Raw genomic sequence first — 22,304 nt, forward strand, 5'->3', positions numbered from 1 at the left:
TGGTCTAAATTAGGTTTTCTGAGTAGCCATGGGCTGAGAAGTAAGCGTAATTTCTCATGAAAAGGAGTTTCTGTAAAAGGTATTGCAAGTACCTTGTGAGTGCTCTCGGTTCTGCCAAAAGCTTGATAAATAGCAGCAGCACAACCTGTGTTTTAACCTAGTGAACTCCTTGAATAAAACAGCTGGTTCTTTTCTATTAATTTCATTTTCCGTGCAGGCTTATGACTAGGCAGCTTGAACAGCATTGGTTGCAGGATAATGGTTTTTTGCTGTTTCTTCCTCACGTGTGTCTTGACAGCAAGGGTGGTGGATGCCCAGGAACTTCAATGAGCCCACTGTTTCTGTCGGCTTTGGGGTCTGTTGCCTGAGTGCAGGGGTGTCTCCTAAAACAGCGTCATGAGCACTCTTTTGCCACTGCGTGTAGGCCAGCTGTGGGACATGTTTATTAGCCTGGCATATGGCTGTGGAGGTGAGAAGATACATATTTATACTACCAGCGTGGGAGAGCGGCCTCCAGTCTGGCTCTGTGTTTGGGTGTAGCTAAGTCTGGGCCACGTGGAAGTGTCTGATTCTGCTGTACACTTGACCATCTCTTTGCTTTGTGCGTGCCAAGCCTTCTGCCTTCTCCTTGCCTTACTGTAGAGCATCGCTTTACTGCTTGTGACACCTTCCCAGTGACACCTCTTCGGCCCTTTGGAGGTATGGCCTTCCCACTCACCGAGTATCCATAACCACTTGTCCCTTTGTCCTTCTCCTCCACTAGGCCACATCCTCCTTAAAGACCAGACACTTTCTAATTTGCATCTGGACCCTCTGTGTCCTACTCAGAGTGAGCACCTCATACAGGGCCTGGTACTTGATGGACCCGTCAACGTTTACTGATGAAGGTATCAACCAGTGAATCTAGTCCAGAGAGTGTCAGTGGGGAGAGCAAATCCTTGCAACAAGAGTAAAACAAAGGAATCTTAAAATCAAAAGCTAGAAAAACAGAAGGCAGGACCTATACAGGCTGAATGTGGCCATAGCCAAGGCCGTGCTCATGCGTGTGTGGACAAGTGGAAGAACCTACCATGGTGGCTTGTCTCCTTCAGGTGGCCACACTGTATGATGGGAACCTGAACTAATGACCCCATGCTGAGCATTTGGCATGGTTTGCTGGGAGCAGAGTACTCTGGCTTCCTGACCAGAGTCCTGTGTTTCTCAGGAATAAAGTCAACCTTTCTGTGGCTCACTTTCTTATTTTCCTATGCAAAGAGTACAGTGCTGAGAGATCCAGAGGGCAGTTGCAGAATGTTCTTGCTCCTTCACCCTTGAGGCTACAAATACCCCAATGTGGGTAAATCGGAGCTGGCATGTCATGTCTCTGTGACTTTGCCTTCTAGCCTCAGGTGGCTTAGGAAGCTCACCCCTGTGTTCTTCTGGGTATTGGGTGATCTCATTTGCTCAGTGTTTGTACAAAGCTAGTACGACATGCACAGCTAAATGCCACTGGCTCTCCTTGTTAATTAGACTTCTCCAAGTATTAAAGAGAGAATGTGGCTGTTTTGTGGGGTTGCTCCTTGAAGGTTTGGGTGCTGGAAATGACTCCGGTGTACAGCTTCTGCCTTTTGGAAAGCTGGCCAGGTGCACATTACGTCACCTGATTCCACGCCTGCTTCCTTGCCAGCATGCTGTGCTGAATTACTCTTCCCCTCGCTTCTCGAACACTAACTACCCTGATGATGGATCAGTATTAGTTGGACAGAATGCCATGCATCACAGCTAGCCGCTCATGCTCTCGGGAGGGATTTCTGACCCCAAACAGCCACTGGCATCATTTGCTATAAAGAGAGTATCTGGAGGGCAGATGGCACCTTGCTCCTTTGGCATTTTATAAATAGATATAACTGCTGGTGATATTCATGCTAGTTTTGCACGCTGCTTCTCTAGATATAGCTAAGCACCAACATGTTTAGCCCTCAGTATCCTATTTGTGGGAAGTTTTGTGGTTCTGCAAATGTGGCAGCATCCAAGGACAGATGGGTTTACATACAAATTCCTTATCAGACTGATGCGATTTTTGTCTGGTGCTTTTTTGTATAGTTGGCTGCTGATATTATAAGTGAAGCCATGGCCTTGTCTTTTTTCAATATCTTCATGATTAAGATTTTGGAGTGGTCTACTTCAATCATTTTATATTTCCAGGAGGAAAGATCCTTTATTAAATAAGTGGATCTTGCTTTCTGATTTTTTTTTTTTCAATATGAAAATCAGAGAAAGATTTTTTGGAATATTTTCATATCAAAATGCAAAAAGGCTAAGGCGCCCTAAAGCCTGAAAAACCAGTGTAATTTGGAATAGAAGCACACTGTCATACACTGGGAAGTCACTTCCCTAACAAGGTTCCCACGGGGTTCTATGCAGCAGGCTCTAGGAAGATTGCCTGGATTCTAGGAGCTTTGCTCTTGACCTTGAGAATCTCTTCTGGAGATACCAGCCTCCCTGTTTGGGAGGTTTGGGCAAGTTGGGGTGAGGGACAAGGACTGTGACCTGCAGGATCTGTTCCTACCCTCCCTTGCCTCCCCCAGAGGTGCAGATGTCCAGCAGCATCTCCCAGGGCTCAGCTCCTCGCCCTGAGGTGAGCAATAGGTTGTCTGTGCAGGGGTTGGGGGTGGAACGGGGGATGGGAGTAGGGGAAGGGAGGATACATGACTTGAGGTCATGAAAATAGGGATATGTTAAAGTATAATGTAGAAGACTACCAGTACTCTCATTTGTTAATTACTTTCCTAATTGGTCATATTTATAATTAAAAATTATTCTGGACTATTTTTTTTATATCAGACTTTTTGGAGCCCTGGTAGCGTTGTGGTTAAAGAGCTTAGCAGTAACCAAAAGGCTGGAAGTTCAAATCTACCAGCCGCGCCTTGGAAACCCTATAGGGCAGTTCTCTCTCGTATAGGGTCACTATGAGTTGAAATCGAGTCGACGGCAACAGGTTTTTTTTTTTTTAATCAGACTTAGAAAAAAATGTGAATAATAAAAGCTAACTCTTGTGCACCCACTGCTTACTTTAAGAAATGAAATGTCACAGCACATGTTCTTGATTTGGCTTTTCCTGGCCACTGTGGAAAATAGGGCCGTCTCTTTTCAGATAGGCATCAAGCTTCTCTGTAGGGCTTGTCACAGTTGGTCATATGATGTTTGTTATTTGGTGGTGGTTTCTCTTCTCTCTCCTCCCACTAGGGTGGGGGGGGGGTTACCCTACTGTCTGGAAGAGAACCTTGGCACAGAGTGGCCTTCAGTGTGTGCCTGTGAAAGAATGAGGAACATAATGACATAAGATTCATCCTTGCTGATAATATGGCCTCGACGATCCATTTTCACTACTGAATGGTGTTCTGTTGTATGAGTGTATAATGATTATTTATCAGCTCTCTGGTTGGTCCACATTTAGGTTGTATCCATTTTTTTGCAATTGCAAACAATGCTGATATACACATTCTCGTTGCGTCTTCTTGTGTGTATGTGTGAGATTCTCTAGGGTGTACAGCTAGAGGTGGAATTGCTGGTCAAAGGGGGCATTCATATTCATCTTTATCATAACATATTGTGTATTCTTCAACCCAAGTCAGAAATGCTACTACTGAGCACAGGACTCCTGCATTTATGGTGTGTTGCTTCTCAGTCGTTGGGGCTTTTGCTCTGAGTCTTGTTTTCCCTGAGGCCCTTCTGATGAGTGGCCATGTGACAGAGATGGCTGGTGACCCTGTTACTGGAGTCTTTGGGCTGGGAAGCAACTTTTCCTTGGCCTGTGTCCGCTAGCCACGAGGAGTTTTGCCTCTGTGGCCATGACAGTCATAGACTGGGGTCCCATCCAGTACCTGGGCCAGCTGGACGCAGGGTGTTAGAGGCCTCCTGGCCAGGTCTTCTCATTTTACACATTGGGAAACTAAGATCCAGAGGGCTAAAGTGACTTGCTCATAGTCTCACTGCTGGACAGTGATAGAGCTGTGGATGGAACACAGCCAAATTGATTTCCACATCATTAATAGGGAAAAACCCAACAAAGAAGAGTGCAAGCAGCCATTGTCTTCCTCTCTGCACCACTTGTACTTCCTATGTCTGTGGCCCAGTGCATACAACACAGCCTCTCTCCTTTCCCTTTTTCGTAATGATGTTTTTCTTGCTTTCATCTTTTGTAACCTTGCTTTCCCGCTTGTCCCTTTGTTTAGCACTCAGAATCACTGCGGCCCTGTGACACGCTGCTTGTCAGACCCATTGTCCCTCCTTGGGATCTGAGTTCTCACCAGCTAGGCCCATCCCTCCTTTCCTTCCAGAATCACTGAAAAGCATTTCTTGTATCATCATGAGGGACAGACTGACTCCAGGACTCATTTGTAGCACCTCAGAGTACATGAAGCCATTGGTTTAAAAAGAGCTGTTTGATATTAACAAAGAAATTGTGCCTTCCATGTTTTGCTAATGCAGCAGAGCTTACAGAAGAACCAGAACAAAAAGTCACCAAAATTGAAATCTCTGGGACTGGCTCCTGTCCCACGTTTTCAGTGATCTACAGCCATCACCTCAGTCAGATTCAGAATGCCTGAACCCAAGTTGTTGGCCCATGGGCTGGCCATCCCCTGCCCTACCCACCACCACTGCCTTCCATGATCCTTTCACTGAATCGTGTCATTTTTATGATGAAGAATATCTTGTTTCCATCCCCATGTTGCCTGCCTGCTTCTGTTCTCTGCTCAGCTGCCAGTGGAGAAATCTCCCTACCATGTGGCTTTTATGGCGTCATTGGAGGAAACCTTGAGTTCCTCCCATGCCCAAATCATGCCCCTTAATGTTTACTCTTCATAACTATAATTTGGAACATCAGCGAGGCTCTGTAATTTTAAGACTTACAGTACACTAAAGTATGGAGTGTCTATTTTTCAGTAGGTTTTCAGTATACATATAACGGTGATTGCCACAATTCAGAAAGAGTTGTTAGTCTTTTGTCTGCGTGTTTGAGAAACGCCAGGGCACCCACCTTCCTCTTACCCACAACTACTTTTTTCTAGTCCCTCCTTCCCTGGAAGAGAGAAGAAGGGGGAGATGCCTGCAGTCGCTACTGCAGGCTCCTGATAGAAAGGTGGATAGCTGAGGCATCTTTGGGATGTCACGGCTGGTGGAAGGAGCTGCCACAGTTACTTCTGAAACTCTCCTGCTCTACTTTTGGTGGGAGACTGAAAATCAGAACGTTTCCAAGAACCTTTGTGAGTTTTCTTCAGATCCTCTCTGACCCTCATTTGTATTAGGAGCCGATGACTTCATGTGTTAGTGTGCAAATCCTGAGTTTCTTGGAGATCTCACAGGGCCCCACCCCATGCATTCTAACCACAGAAAATCCACTTTTATCTCTCTTGTATTTTGGGCTTGCACATAAGAGGTCTTTTGAAAAAGGTTCTGTTGATAAAACAAAATATTTAAGGATCAGAAGCTGTTGGTAGTGCGATAAAAATGTGATGTTTCGTCCTATCATTCAAGGCCCTGTCCCTGTAGTCCCTATCCCCAGCATAGTGCCCTGGCTTAGTGGTTGGCCCACCAGGGCTTCCCTGAGGAGGTGGCTTCATAAGGAAGCCCCTTGTGTGAGGCCAAGCTGGTTTGTCCCATGCAGTCTTGTGCCTCCTGACCAGGTGACTGTTTTGGATTCTGGAGCAGTCTCCCTGTCCTTGCCCATGTCAGTGGTCTTCACCCTTATTTCTCCAGAAATGCTTTCAGAGAGGTTGGGTCCTGAATCAAGTATAAAGCACTCCCTGAAGCAGCCTCCCTGTGGATCTCCTGCTCTGCCACCAGCTCACCGTGACTGTCTGGAGCTACCTAGGAGCTGCATGTTTAGACTTTGTGCCCACAGGATCCCAGGGACAGAGGAAGAGGCAGGGATTTGGGAAATGATAAGGTAAAGTAGTAAGAGAGAGAAGGAGAGAGAAAACGTGTATTTTAGGGCCAAATACTGGGCCCCATTGCATTGCTGGTCCTAAAGAAAGAAAGATGCTGGTCTATCGTCTGATCTCCTCATTCAGGCTGCCATTGGTGCAAGAGTCTTGCATCATCATCAACCAGACTTGGATGCCAAAAGGGAGGAGGCAGTTCTCTGGAGCAGGCGGTGGATGAAGTTTCCATGGTCAGGTGGGGTGGTGAGGCACAGTCGAAAAACTCTCTGACTTAAAGGCACTATGCAATATGGAAGCTTCTAGGCAAACTACTGTGGGGATGAAATGATTCATTCATTCACAAGCATTTACTGAGAGCCGGCTGAGTGCTGGGCTTAGAGATAAATAGAGATAGCCCCTGCCTGTGCTGTCTAGCTGGGGAAATAGACACATCAAGAGTCCCTGCCATGTCACCATGTGGTCAGTGTTATGACAGCAGAATTCCTACGGGTTGCAGGCCCTCAGCACCAACTAGCAACTAGCCCAGTAGGGGACAAGAAGGGGGAGCCAAGGAAGAGGTGCTAGTTGAATCTGGAGGATGGGTAGAAGGATGAGAGGGAGGCCTGTGTGGCCATGGTAGACAGAGGGGACAAGGTGTGCAAAGGCACAGAGGTAAGGGACAGATAATACCTACCAGAAACTTCTAGCTGCTGAGGTTTTCAGAGCAGAAAGTGAGGCCAGAAGGGAGGAGCGATGACACTGGAGGTGGAGGAGGGCCCCATGGTAGAGGCATTGGAGGCACCTTGGAGGAACCTGGACTCTGACATAAAGCACAGGGGCAGAGACTTCAAAGGTCTCAGTGGGAGAGTGGTATGGTCAGGATTGGGTTTGGGGTAGATGACCTTAGGGTTGCTAAGTAGGGTGGAGGGAGCAAGAGTGGGGGCAGGTTAGAGATGAGAAGGCCCTGCCCTGAAGCAGCAGAGTGAGGGGAGAGGAAGGAGGCCAAAGCCGAAGTCTCTGCTGGTGCGGGGTTGAGGGAGGGAGAGGCATCAGGTTTCCAGCTTGAGTAACAAGGTACATGGTGACATCACTAACCTAGCTGCAAAGGACGGGGGCCGTGTGGGGGAGCAGTTTGAGGGGTGTGTTTGTTGTGTTTGACCCGATCATGGGGCATTTGGGTAGAAATGTTGGCAGGCAGTTGGATATATGAATCTAAAAGTCAAGAAGGAGGTTGAAAAGGCCCTCCAGGTTTTTGGGAGGCGGCAGTGTTACCCAGGCAGTAAGGAGGCAGGACAGTGTGAGTCTTGAGGGCTGGCTGGGCTCTAGGCCTTGGTGGGCTGGCTCCTGTGGGTGAGGACAGAGGAGATGAGGGCTGCTGCTGAGTTAGCACAGGGCTGCTGAAGTCATCACTGTGATGGGGTGAGCAGGCACTGTGTGGAGAGTGAGGAGCAGGTGCTAGGACTCCAACATGCAGGAGGCAGGAGGCAGCCAGAGAGGCAGGAGGGAGCCCTGAGAAGTGACCTGTCACAGCAATACAGGAACAGATGCTCAGGGTCCCCAGGACACAGGTTAGAATGGCCCATGCTCTAAACACCAGGGTCAAGGGTATGGTGGATCTTCCGGAGCTTCATCAATGGAAACTGAGAAATTTAATGGACCCTAGAGTACCTGCCTTATAGGATTAAATGAAGAAGTGTGTGTGATGCACAAGATTCATCCCCACTCTCAGGGAGGGCTGTAGAAGTGGTCTCTCTACTACTGGCACAATTGGTAGAAGGAACAGGGCTGGGGTGGAGTAGAAGGCTCTGACTAGGTCCTAAAGGCTGGCCTGCTTGCCATGGATATTTCTGCTCTTTGCAGGGCATGCTGCTGAAACAGCCTCTGCCCTTGTCTTCAAAATGGACCATTAGTGTGACTGTGGACTGGATTCAGGGTGCAAGCTGCTATTGCATGTCCAGCAGCTCCTTGAGGGCCTGACGGCTTTTCCAGCAGCCCCTGGGCAGCCTTCTCAAGGACTGAAAATGGTGATAGTTGTGAAGATGAGTGGGACCAAGGGATCGGTGGGCAGCTCCTGGCTGGCTGTGACTGGCTGACGATGGCCTCATGAAGGTCTACTGGGAAGCTAACTTAATGTCTTAATTATTGAGGGAACATGACCCAGCCTGACCTGTTCTCTACGGCTTTCTGACAGATCATAAAAATACCTGACATTAGAGGGTCCCAGAAGGTATGTCTGCATGCTGGTGAAGGGCAGGAGTAGGAAAGGGGAAACTGAACGGTGTGATATGATATCCAAAATGGCTACCTATTGTTGAGAAATATTTTCCCCATCTATGTTTAGGACAAAGAATCCCAGGATTACAGGGCACTGAAAGGGCCATCTGCCCCAGCTTCCCATCCCTGATTTGTTTTTCCCCCAGAGTGGTCCTCCTCCTGCCAGTGATAGGAAACTTACTACTAGAAGAGGTGACTTGTTCCATTTTTGGACACTTTTGGCTAATAAAAGTTCTTCCTTTCTGAAGCCTGCCCTATCTTAACTTCCTCCTCCTGGCCCTAGATGTAGGACAGTGGTCAACTCTAATCGCCATACCAGTGACAGTCATCTGGGTACCTGAAGACAGTGATCATAGTCTTGCTGCCTCTTCTCTTTGGTTTAGGAGAAGGTGGAAGCACAGCTAAGGCAATGGCGTGGTATTCTTGCCTGCAGTGTTTAACCCTATGCTGCTGTTTGCAGAGAGTGAGGATAGAGGGCAGGATCTCTTGACCAGCTGTGGCTGGGACAGGGTGGGACCTATAGGATGGGGTGATGTGGAGGAAGGGACATTCCTGCAGCTGGTGCTGGGAGAGGCTGGTCCCCAACCAGGTTGACCATCAGAGGTGGAATTTTTATGAGTATGTTTCATAAGTCCAGTGTCTGCCCATATAATCGGCGTGGATTATTATTGTTGATCCGTATCTGCATAATATATGGGGAACTGAGTCTTGTCCACTTGCTTCACCTTTCCCCTGTTTTTTTCAAAGCCCTCTGGAGCCAAGTGCCTTCAGAAATATGCCCTAGTAAAAGACAGGGTTGTTTCCCGATGTTAACTTGAAAACACCAGGTCTAGCTGTTACTTTATAAGTTTGCTGTTCTTAGAAGGCCATTCAAAACACTCAGGAACATCTGTGACAGTTTACCCCACCATGGGGGTGGAGGGAGGCACGGAGACCCTACTGGGCCAATCTGCGCCACTTTGAAGTCTTTATAATGTTTTTCTTCTTCTTGTGTTTGTTTTACTAACTTGTCCCATTTGCTCTTTCAAATACCACCCATCCCCGCCCCAGGAAACCCACTTTTTAAGGTAAAATACATCAATGTTATAAACAACAACAACAAAAAAACACTACTAAAATAATGCTGCCTGTGACATTGGGTTCTGAGCTAATATGCAGGCGCAGTAGATTGGTCAGTTGTTCAAGTGGGCAATTTTTACTTTCTAAGAGCCAATCACATACTCTAAACCAGGGACTTTATCCCAGATTAGAAGATCCAGAATAGGTCCTTACACCAGGTGTTCTCAACTCTGCGGGCCCCTGGGAAGCCTTATTTTGATCACTTCCTCTTCACCCCCTGGGCGAAGGGAAGATCCTCATCCTTGGGTTATGGGAATTGCTGAACACATGACACCCAACTCTGATAAATGAGATTGATGGCATTTGTTAGTCCACATATACTTGCAGCCAGGAGAGGAAGAAACCAGATGCCATGCGGGGCCACAAGGGGGTTGCACTCAGGAAGGAGTAAACAGCCATGGATTGTGGGAGGCAGACTTTGTAGTACCAAGAGAGTGGGGTGCCTCCTAGGTAGAATTTGATTGGCTCCTTTGAATAATTCTGCAGGCTGGCAGGGATAAGCAGGAACTATGCCTAGTCCCTGTAACAAGGATGGTTGTTTGGCTAGGGGACCTAATGAATGGCAGAGCGAGGAGGGGAACTTGTAGGTAGGCCATTCAAGGCCCTCCTGATTTCACCAGATGTCAAGGCAGCACGTAATTCTAGGCCTTCCACCACAAACCTGCAAGCCCATGCTGGCGTCAGACTGACAAACGCCCACTCTTCCTCTCTTTGGTTCATATCCCATGCTTAGCTCCTCTGCCTCCCCTCTGCTGGTCTAACAATCTCTTCCTGGTCGCTTTAGGAAGATGTTAGTTGCTGTTGATTTGGCTCTGACTCACGGCTACCCCATGTACACAAGAATATAATGTTGCCCAGTCCTGAGCCGTCTTTGTGGTCACTGGTGTGCCGGAGTCCGTTGTATATGTTCAGTACCTTTCAACCTAAATGTCTCATCTTACAGAATTGTATCAAACAGTATTCGGTTGTGATCCACAGGGTTTTCACTGGCTGATGTTTTGAAATAGATCACCGGGACTTTCTTCGTAGGCTGTTGTAGTCTTGGTTCACCACCCGTCTGTTGGTTTGTCATACTGTGACGGCTTGTATGTTTCTGTGATGCTGGAAGCTATGCCACCGTTATTTCAAATACCAGCTTTAGGGAGAAGTAAAGGATTAATTTGTGGTCTAAACTCTTGAAGGTCTTCAAATCTAAAAACCTGGGTCAATGAAGGAAACGTTTAGTGGAATTCCTTTAATCAGGTCTTCCATTATTTTACTTTCCCTGAAAACAGAACGGCCCTTGGAGCGGGAGAACGATCCAACAGTGGAAAGTCTGACTTAGAGAATAGTTTAAAATAAACGTGCCTGTTACTTTTAAGCTCATAGAGTTGCCACACAGGCAAATTGAGTACTGTTTAATTGTGATTTAATTAACAGGTAATTATTTAGAATTCTCATATATTGTTTGTATAGTGACTTTAACAGTATTTCAAAGACTTGGTTTTTTTTGCCATTTTATTTTGTTATTAATTTATGCTAGAGGTTGGTAAACATCTTCTCTAAAGAGCCAAACAGTAAATATTTTAGGTTTTGTAGTCTAAGAGGCAGAATTGAGGATATTGTATAGATACTAATATATCAAGAGAAAACAAATACACACAATTCTTTTTTTATTAACTCAATTCAAAACAGAATAATGGTAATTAAGTACAGTGTTTTTCTGACTCAGGTCTACTAATAAGAATGGAATTCATTTTTTGGGGGTGGGAGATAACATTCTGCTTAATTCTGGTTCAAAGTTAGTGTTCCCTATCATCAAATTGATTGCAAATGTTTATCTAATATCTAACCATTTAACTAATCATTCTTAGTTTGCAGGCCAGACAAAACCAGGTGGCAAGCCAGATTTGGCCCGTGGGCTGTGTTTGATTTATACAAATAATTTGCTTAGAAAATTCATCTCTCCTTTCCAAGTAAATGTCTGTCTGGTCCTGTACAAATACAGCTTTATCTAAACTTTATGGTCTTAATATTTATGAACTTTGTGACACTTTGATGATTTTAAACCATTGCTCTGTGTGTTTGTGTAATTTCACAAATAAGTCTTGGTGACTTTCTGTCATTAACAAAAATGGGTTTAAGGAAGTCGGTGCCCCACTGTGCCCATTTAGGCATTTTATAGCTGGCTGTGGACGGGGTCACCACACTGTTTTTCCCACTGTGTGCACAGTTCGCTCCCGTGTGTTTTCTCCATCGAGGCCCTGCATGTGTGCTTGTGCCCTCTGCCCTGCCTCTGTAACTGCAGCCACCTGTTGGAGAAGCTGCACCGTCCTGAGCCCAGAGACTCCCTGCTGGAGGCTGAGTGGGTCTGCGCGGCATCCTGATTACCATCAAAGGAGGGAGCAGGAGGGACGGGCTCATTCCCACACTCCTGTCTGCTTTTGCTGCACAGAAGTTTCCCAAGGGGTGACGGGCAGCTGATGTATCACGCCGGCCAGGCGGGAGATGCTAATTCTGCTAGCAAGCCTGGCCACAATACAAATGCCTGGGAAGTATTCCTTTTTTCCCCTTAATTCAGCTGAAATAGTGTAATTTTTCAAATGGAACCTTTTCTAGAAATAACAATAAAAAAGGAAAGAAAAACAAAGGTAGAGAAAGATAAACTTACAGAATCAGTGTGGAACTTGATTAAACTGTTCTAACCTGGCTAAAATCTGGCCTGGTGTTGGTTTCCCCACGTACAGGCCCCCATGCCTTCCTCATTCTGTCTTGTTTTAAAGCCAAAGCTCCTGTTTGTACTGCCTTCTGCTGAATCCCTTTGAAGGTCTGGCCTTCAGGCTGCAGCTCATTTGCTCATTAGTTAGGACAGGGTGTCTTCACTACAGATAGGACACCAGCTCCTCCCTAACACAAACATACACACACCATGATTTCACTTCAGGGTAAGGGCTCTGGCCTGTGAGGTCCTTGGGGACTCCCCATCATTCACACTTGCTGTTGGCCAAGGATTCCAAGTTCTCCAGCTTTCTTGGCATCCCCATTTGTTGCTATCTTGTCACACTTGTTCTCGGCTCCTTAACTACCATATCCAGCCACCTCCTAACAGTTCTCCATGCTCTTCTCAATGGGGATATGGGACTTTCATCCTTGCCTGGTGTTAAGAGGCCCTGCCCATCAAAGTTAGTAAAAGCCCCTTGGAGAACCTGGACTTATATCCCAACCGGTGGCAATGAAGTGTACTTCCTCCTCCTCCTCGCTGGGGTGGTGTTGGAGAAGGCCAACAGAGTCAACACTTTCACCACTGCTCAGTTGTAACAAGGCAAATGGGTTATCTGAGCCTGAGAAAAGATGATGATGAAAAGGTCAGTCTACCAAGAAGATAGCCATCCTAAATGTGTATGCATGAAACAAAAGCTCAGCAAAATATGTGAAGCAAAAACTGACAGAATTGAATGAAGTAATAGACTAAGCCACGATTATATAGTTGGAGACTCTCCACAGTTGATAGAATAGCTAGACAGAAAATGAGCAAGGATATAGAAAAAGTCAACACCACCATCAATCTAATCAACATTTATAGAACACTGCACCGAACAACAACAAAATATACATTCTTTTCAAGGGTCTGTGGAAAAAAATAACAAGGTGGACTATATACTGGGCCATAAAACAAACCCCAACAAATGTAAAAGCATTGAAATCATACTGACTGTACTCTCCAACTGCAATGGTGTCAAACTGGAAATCCATAACAGAAAAAATAAGAGGAAAATCTCCAAACACTTGGAAACTAAACAGCACACTTCTAAACAATTCTTGGCTCAAAGAGGAAGTTTGAAGGGAAATTAAAAAAAAAATTGAGTTGAACGAGAATGAAAATACAACATGTCGAACTTGTGGGACTCAAAAAAAGGAGTGCCAAGAAGGAAATTTAGAGTACTAAATGCTTACATTAGAAAAGAAGAAAATCTCAAATGAATAATCTAAGCTCCCATCTCAAGAAACTGGAAAATAAAAGCAAAATATAACCAAAGAAGGAAATAATAAAGATTAAAATGGAAATCAAAGAAATTGAAAACAGAATAATAGTAGAAAAATTTAACAAAAAGGTTATTTGAAATGATCAATAAAATTGATAAACCTCAAGCATGAATGACAAATAAAAAGAGAATACACAAATTATTAATATCAGGAAATGGGGGATATCACTATAGACCTTGCAGACATCAAAATGATAATAAAAGGATACTACGAACAACTCTACACAAATTTGACAGCTTCAATACAATGAACCAATTCTTCAAAAAATACAAAACTACCACACTCACCCATTATGCAATAATTTTAACAAACCTATGACTACTATGAAAATTGAATTTGCAATTTAAAACCTCCAGAAAAAGAAATCTCCAGGCCCTAATGGTTTCACTGTCGAATTCACCAAATGTTTAAAGAAGACAAAGCAATTCTACACAATCTCTTCTAAAAAATAGAAGAGAGAATACTTTTCAACTCATTTTATGAGGCCAGCTTTACCTTGATATGAAAACCAAAAAGAAATAAGGAAAGTACAGACCAATATTCTTCATAAACATAGATGCAAAAGTCCTAAAAAAAAAAAAAATTAGGTTAAACCTAGGAATATATTTAAAAAATAATACACCATGGCCAACAGGAGTTTACTCCAGAAATAGGCTGGTTGAGTATTTGATATTTAATTAATATAATCCACCATATTAACAGACTAAAAAAGAAAAATAACATGATGATACCAGAAAAAGCATTTGACAAAATTCAACACTCATTCATGATTTAAAACAAAACAAAAACTCCCAGCAAGCTAGAAACTGAAGGGAATTTGCTCAGCCTGATAAAGCGCATCTGCAGAAACCTACAGTTAACATCAAAATTAATAATGAAAGGCTAAATACTTTCCCTCTAATATTGGGAGTAAGGCAAGGATGCCCACTTTCATCACTCTATTCAATACCATCTTGACAGTATTAACCAATGCAATAAAGCAAGAAAAGGAAATAAAAGGATACAGTTCAGAAAGGCAGAAATAAAACTGTCCCTGTTTGCAGATGACACAATTGTCTAATAGAAAATCCCAGGAATTAAAAAAAAAAAACCTCATGGAACTAGCAGATAAGTTCACCAAAGTCAGAAGATATGAGATCAACATACAAAAATCAATTGTATGTCTCTATACTAGCAATGTACACTGGAAACCAAAATTAGAACTACCATACTATTTACAATTGCTTGAAAAATGAAATAGTTGTAAATCTAACAAAAAACATGCAGGGCTTGCATACTAAATCTGCAAAATGTTGATGAAAAAAATCAAAGACGATCTAAATAACTGGAGAGACGTACCTTGTTCATGAATTGGAAGACTAAACATAAACATAGTAAAGGTGTCAGTTCGACCTGAATTGATATTCAGGTTTAGTGTAATTTTTACCAAAATCTTAGCAAGTTTTTTCTTTGCAGATATAGACAAGATTATTCTAAAACACATGGAAAGGTAAAGGAACTAAATAGCCAAAACAATTTCGATGAAGAAGAATAAAGGAAGAAGTCGCTCTCCCCAATATCAAGACTTATTATGTAGATACAATAATCAAGACTGGTTTCAGTGGAGGAACAGACATATAGATCAATGGAACGGAATTGAGAACTCATGAATAGCCTGACACAAATATGGCTGATTTTCAACAAAGATGCAAAAGCAGTTCAATGGAGGAAGTATAGCCTCTTCAACAGATGTTGCTAGAGCACTTGGACATCCATCCATAGCCAAAAATACTCACACTTATACAGAAATGAATTAAAAATGGATCATAGATTTAGATGTAAAATGAAACTATAAGAATTTTATAGAAGATAACATAGGAGAAAATCTTCAGGACCCAGGGCTTGATAAACAGTTCTTATACATGGTACCAAGAACATGGTCTACAAAGGAAAAATCAATAAATTGGACTTAATCAAAATTAAAACTTTTGCTCTGCAAAACATCCTGTTATGAGGATGAAAAAACAAGCTACAGACTATGAGAAAAATTGCAAACTACATATCATTGACAGAGGACTCACTCGTAGCTAGAATGTATGAAGAACTCCCAAAACTCAGCATTAAAAAAAAAAAATTAGAAAATAGACAAAAGTCATTACTGAAGAGGATACATTCGTGGCAAATAAGCACATGAAAAGATGTTCAATTCACTACCATTAGGGAAATTAAAACAACAAGTTCACTGCATATCTACCAGATTTACTGCAAAAAAAAAAAAAAATTGTGACAATACCAAATACTGAAGAGGATGCAGAAAAACTAGATCTCTCATATGTCAGTGGTGGGCATGTAAACTGGTACAGCCACTCTGGAAAATAGCGTGACAGTTTCTTTAAAAACTAAACACACAATTAACATATAACTGAGCAGTTATACTCCTGGACACTTATTCCAGAGAAAGAAAAACTTATATCCACACAAAAAACCTGTGCACAACTGGTCACAGTAGCTTTATTTGTCATAGCCCCAAACTGGAAACAACCCAAATGTTCAGTATGTGTGTACGAAGCAGCTCAACAAACCATGGTGCATTCATACCATGGAATTCTACTCAGGATTGTAAAGGGATGAACTACTGGTATACACAACAAATTGGATGGATCTCAAGGGCATTACGCTGACTGTAAAATGCCAATCCCAAAAGGTCACATACTGTATGATTGTATTTATATAACATTCCTGAGAGAACAATACTATAGAGGTGGAAAATGGGTTGCCAGGGGTTAAGGATGATGGGGTATAGGATGCAATCTCCTGTGTATCTGTATTTCAAGATTAAAAGTTAAAGTGAACGAGCATCATCCATCATTAAGCTACTGTAAGAGTCCCCCAGCTTTCCTCTGCCCACAAAGCCAAGTAGCATGACTACATTAATAAATTTGTTGTGTTCTAGTAAAGGGATATTATGCTTTCTATGCTGATCAGACCCATTTTTGAGTTCATTCTGGGCTTTGTACTCTATGGACCTAGTTGGCTGGAATCCAGGACATAATGAACAGTGGAGGGAGTTGAGGAAAGATTTGCCAGGGAGATTCTGCTACAACTTTAACCAATTGAACTCACAAATCTGGAAGATGACCCAGAGTCATTCTGTGTGTAAGCTCAGAAGTCAAAACCAGAGTCAGTGGATGAAGTGAAATTGGGGCTCAGTATAAGGAAATCTCAGTCGCTATGCAGAGAGGAAAACAGGCCATGCCTCTTCCATGGCTCACACACCCTGGAGTAGTGAGCAGAGACTGAGTGAACATCTGTCAGGTCGTGCCCACGGTGGCAGAAAGTGGGGCCTCAATGGCACCTTTCAATGGCACCCCAACAATATTGGCCAAGTTGTGATGAAACAAATCTGACATCAGGTGGGTGGGATCAGGTGAAATACCTCAGAGAGCAAAGCAAAACCTTAAAATGGGTCATTTATCTGTCCTCACTATTTTGAGAGAATTAAAAGCAGGGTTTTGTGGGATTATTTTCAGCCCTATTAGAACACTAGCTGCAGGGCAAGACTGGTAGGATTTGAGGATGATGTGCTCATTAGAACTGCCCAGAATGGAGAGCAGAGAGGAATCAGACCGTTGAATCTTGGGGAGAGGGCTGGTTCTGACGGGTGCTGAGGGTGCAGTTGAGGGAGTGCCCTACATATCCCTGTGAAGCCCCAGACCTGAACAGAGAGAGGCCCTGCAGAATCAAGTGGGTTCTGTACTGCCTCTGGCTTCATGTAGCCTGCGTTTAAGTAATAATCCCTTTCATTATGTAGCTCCATCAAGCAAGCTTTCCACAGATCAAAGCAGATTCCTCGATGACACACAGAACTGCAGGCGTGGGGTGGAGTTGGCGGGAAATGTTGGGCAAGTTTGTAGGGCCTTAAAGAAATCAGTCAGCTTCCAATTCTGGGGCTAATACCTATCAAGTGCCAAGGCAAGGAGATCTAATTATTTATATTCAGCACCATGCAGGGCAGCCGAGCCTAGTTTTCTTCAATTTGTCTGCATTTTGGATTGACCCTCAGGACTATGATGGCTAGATGTGTAGGTTAGACGATAGAGTGATGCCCCACAAACAAAGGTCATGTGCCACTGTACTGGGCGCCTGCATGACCAGAACTGGGGTTACCCGAGCTATTTCTTTCATAGAGTTTGAAGGTGCACTCAGGGAGAAGGTGCTCATGGTGCCAAATGCAGCTGAGAGACATTGGGGGACTTGCTGATGAATTGAAATCAAGTCATGTATTTGACAGTGCTGCTCTATCTCGGCCTGCTGTTTCTGGACTGGGTTCGACTTAGTGAGTGGTACCCAATGATTTAATCAGTCACAGGGGAGAGAGTGGGGTGGAGGAAAGTAGAGGGAGAAGGGAAAGTTGTATAAAGTGAGGATACAGAGGGATAGTTGGCTGGAAAGTGGGAGGAGGTAGGACTTCCTAGCTTGGTACCCTCAGCCCCAGCCCCGTAGTTTTTCATCTAACATTCCAGTTTCCAAGCCCCCATGTTAGTGGGGCAGAGTACATCTAACCCCACTCATACTGGCCTTCCCATAACCCTCTTCTCCAGGCTGGCATGTCCTCACCAACATAAAGTATGTTTGGTTCTGTTTTGTTTATATTCCTTTTTAAGGTAGGGAAGATTATTAAATATTTTTGTAAGTTAATTTTTTTTTTTGCTTTCAATTTTAGCAGTCAAAATCTGAAACAACATGTAGATATATGTTTGTTTACTTTTTCCAAATAAAGTAGGGAGTTAATCTGGTAGTCAGTAAAATGTGGAACTGGCCTCCCCAGGAAATTAGGATAATAGGAAAGTTGTTACATGGTTGGGGTTCACAGTCCATAATTTCCTAAAACCTTTTTAAAATTTATCTTCTTGAAAGTTGTCATTTAATCTAACATGGCCATTTATGGGACAGAATTGGAATAGAACCTCAGAATTGAACTGAACTAAATCTCCAGGTTATGCCCTTTGAGTATTCTGAGAAGTGAATGTCCTTTCTTTTAAGTACTTATAGATCTTCAGATAACAATACTCTGTGCTTATAAAGTCCCCTTTACTAGTGTACTGGCTCAAGGGAGAGGTCAAGATACATGCCAGCCTCTAAAGGCACCCTTGCCGGTCCTCACCAGCCTCACATCAAAGCCATTTTACAAATGGGAACTTGGATTCCTGGTTTATAACACTGGAATTAAAAGACAGGCAGACTTTGGATAGAGCTATTTATGAGGATGATTTTAATGGGTTTCCCCACAGCTCTTTGTAGAGTTAGTACCATCCTTGTTGTCTTACAGGTGTCCTGTGCAAATTAGACGGATCAGAGCTAGAGCCCAAACAGGAAGTACAACCCATCATGATTTCCATGGTTAATGTGCTTTTCATCTCATGGATGTCAAGGGTGGGGGTGGGGATGCCTTTGTCTCTCTTATAGACTGAGATTGCTTCAATTTATTTTTGTTTTTAAGGAATTTAAAAATTAGCATTAGTTTTTGGTAAAAGGCTAAGAGAAACAGTAGGCAGCCTTTTAACATGAACATTTTCTAAAAATCAAAACGAGAAGGTAAAGGCAAGGCCGCTCAATCTCAGTTTTATTGAGAATTCTGTATTGGGTTTCTTGGCTTCTGCATTTAGCCTGTTACCTGCTAACTTTTTTCCCCTCAAGGGGAAAAAAAAGGTATATAATTTCTTAAACTTGTTATTTGTATAACTCCCTTTGTAAAGGGAATGACTTGTGCCAGAGATGGTTTATAAACCTCTGAGTTACTAGAGTCACTTGTATTGCTAAGACATGTTATTATATTAAAAAGAAAAAAAATTCAGTATATGTGGAAAACAAAGCGAAGAAGGGGAAAGAGAGGTTTTTTAGTTCCCGTTCCAGAATGATCCAACAGTAGAGAAATCTGTAATTAAGAAGTTAAATTGCATGGTGTTTTCCTTGATTCTGTGGTTAGACCAGGCTCTGTCACACCCGAGACCTTCCTGCTCAGGTCCAGAGAGGAGAGTGCAGGGCAGTTAGAGGGAACAGCAACTTGTTTAGCCAAGAAGGAAACTTAATCAGGCCATCTATCTAGGATGAGCAAAAGAGAGCATTCCTGAAGTTCCCAGAGGCTGAAGAAGATTTTGGAGCAGCACTTAGAACCCCTGCTGAGAATTTGCATTTCCACTCCAGATGTACTGAATCAGAATCTAGAGTTTAACAAGATCCTCAGGTGATTCTTATATAGTAAATTTTGAGAACCACTGCTCTACTAGTGGTTCTCAAAATTGCTCCCTGACCAGCAGCATTAGCACCTCTTGGGAACTTGTTAGAAATGCAAATTCTTGGCAGGGGGTTCGAACCTGAACCAAGCAGTTCCAGGCTCTGCTTTGAAGCTAAGCTAGCCCAAGGTTCCGAAGTCCCAGGAGCCTTGCTGTCGTTGGGGGCTCCAGTGGAGGTAAAGGAACAGGTGTGGTGTGTTGGCATCAGGTGAGGTCCAGCTGAGGTTGTGGAGAAAGGCATCAAAATGAAAGTGTGCTTGTTCTTCCCAAGGCTTGCGGTCTCTACTGTTTAAATTAGTAGTTGGTAATATTGTCAGTGCTTTAGTGTTTCAATAACAGCTCTATTTCTTAAAGTGTGTATGGAAAAAGATCCTGGCTCTAATCTCAGTTATCTTTGTGATGGAAACTGGGTGCTCTATGGCTCAAACCTCAGAACTGCAGATTAATTATCTTTGGAGGTTGAATGCTTCAAACATAACACATAAAATGTTTTTAAAGTCCTTTTATAGGCTTCTGGCACATAGTTGATGTTCATTGAATGTGTTATGTGAACAAGGAATTCTCTGTTCCCAGGAGAGGTGGCTTCGAATATTATTTCTATACTGTATCATCCTTGAGTATTGCAGCAGGTAGGGTGTACCTCTTGAAGAAAGGGCTCTGGACCAAACTTTTCTGGAAAGAGAGATGTGGTTTGCAGAGTTAGGCACCAGCAGCTGGCAGGGCTCCTTGCCTTCATCTCCACATACCCTGTATGCAGTGCTACACTTGGCCATTCATGGGTTGTTAATGATGAAGACCACATGCAGCTTGCTCACCACGTGTTGACTTTCCTTTTTATTTCCCCTTGTTTGTTTCCCATCTAATTGTGTCTAGTCCGTGGGCAAATGCTACATTAGTTGGGGCTGAAGCCCAGGCATCCTCTGGGCCTGATGACTCAGGTTGTGTCTGGAGTCAGCTCTCGATGCACCTGAGTCACTTGGCAGTTGGGTGGCTGCAGACGCTGAAGAGTCCTGTCTTGGTAGGCGGTTCACCCAATGCCTTTGGACTTGCAGATGTTTTGGTGAGCTGAAAAGTTGGCTACTGACTGACAAGTGACAAGGAGAAGCAGCCAGGGTTGTGGAGCAGTAAATGTGCTGTAGAGGAAACATAAAAACCAGGTGAGCGCCCATGGGTGAGTCGGGGCTTGACAGGCAAGCGCCAGTCACCCCCTTTCCTGGCTGAACCTCTCAAGTGCATCTGCTTTTCCTTCCTCAGCGTCTTCCCCACGCGTTTCCTCCAACAGAGTTTATGGCTGCTTTTCCCACAGTATGTAAAAGTTTAAACAGAAATTTTGCAGATTATACTAACTTTTTAAAAACTTAAGCAAAAGCAAGCTTATCTTCAAAAAGTTGGAATTTCTTAAAGACTTGGGCAATTTAAACTTTCTCAATCTAGTTTTTTCATCTTTAAAACTAGGAGAATAATACTATCTATCAAGGTTGTTGGGAGGATTCAGTGAGGCAATGCTTATAGGTTATCTCATTGTTGTAGATACTATAACAGTGTCGGAATTGGTGGTACAAACTTTTATCTGAAGCTTGACAATGTAAATTTTACCTGTGTTCAGCCTGCCTCTCTCCCTCTCCCACCTCTCTCCACTTTGCCCTTTGGTCAACAAAAATTCATTGTGTGCTCAGTGAGCCGGGACCTGGGTTTACAGTAGCGGACAGGACTGACATCATAGAACTAGGCAAAAACCTAGAAATGGTATCTGTACTACCGACAGGTGGTGATACCTGCTGCGAAGAGAAATAAAGCAGGGGGAGGGGCTAGAATGGGCAGACAGTGTTTTACAAAGGGTGGGCAAGGAAGGTCTCTCTAAGAGGTGAAATTTCAGCAGAGACCCAAAAGAATAGAACAAGTGAGAGGTTAATCTGCATCTAACATTTGTGAAGGGGTCTATTTAGGTGTTTGAGGTAGTTTTCTAAATCCTCAGCAACTAGCAACACCACTGATTACATTAGTTCAGAGAAGTTATCGTGAATTTTTTTAAGTACCAAAAGCAATTTCAGTGTCTCTGTGTGAGTGTATGTGTGTTTGAAGTGTGTTTTTGTTGGCTGCCATCGAGTCGGTTTTCGACTCATAGGGACCCAACGTGACAGGGCACAGCTGCCCCACAGGTTTTCTAGGCTGTAATGTTTACATGGTGCGGTGGTTAAGTGCTGTGGCTGCTAACCAAAAGGTTGGCAGTTTGAATCCATCCAGTGCTCCTTGGAAACCGTATGGGACAATTCTGCTCTGTCCTATAGGGTCGATATTAGAATCGGTTAGACAACAACAGGTTCTAACCACCAACATTTGATCAGCAGCTGAGCTCTTAACTGTTTCCACCACCAGGACTTCTTTTGATGAGGGAAGGGAAGTGCCTTTTTGTCTGCATAGATTATCTTTCTCCCTGTGAGGATGCTGTTGAACGAAGAGCTTGGCAAAATCTGGCAGAACACATGCAGAAGGTAAAGGGCTTGGGGGATACTTGTGGTTGAAATGAGTTATTGAATTGCTCTTTCTCTGACGTGCGGCAATGAGTGAAAAACCTTACATATCTTGTAGTCTTTTTTTTTTCTTCTAATCTACCTTGATTGTAAAAAAAAAAAAAAAGGGTGCTGTTTAAAAATAGTTTTAAGCCTCTACAACTTCAGGTTATAGAGCTAGCTGTTTGTAAGGAAGGAGCGTC

The 22,304-nt window shown here is 43.6% G+C and overlaps 1 protein-coding gene across 5 annotated transcripts in view; it reads left to right on the forward strand.

Annotated features, from left to right (window-relative positions):
- FHOD3 (formin homology 2 domain containing 3) overlaps positions 1-22,304 on the forward strand; it is a 509,300-nt gene that overhangs the window by 251,925 nt on the left and 235,071 nt on the right. The window contains exon 1 of one of the 5 annotated variants that reach the window (XM_049901905.1): positions 20,672-20,748. The exons of the other annotated variants lie outside the window; for them this stretch is intronic. The gene's annotated coding sequence lies outside the window, so the exon portion shown is untranslated. Of the gene's footprint in view, positions 1-20,671; positions 20,749-22,304 lie in introns of those variants that run through there. 5 annotated transcript variants of the gene reach the window in all.

This window comes from Elephas maximus, chromosome 11 (assembly GCF_024166365.1).
Source record: "Elephas maximus indicus isolate mEleMax1 chromosome 11, mEleMax1 primary haplotype, whole genome shotgun sequence".
Taxonomy (NCBI): domain Eukaryota; kingdom Metazoa; phylum Chordata; class Mammalia; order Proboscidea; family Elephantidae; genus Elephas; species Elephas maximus.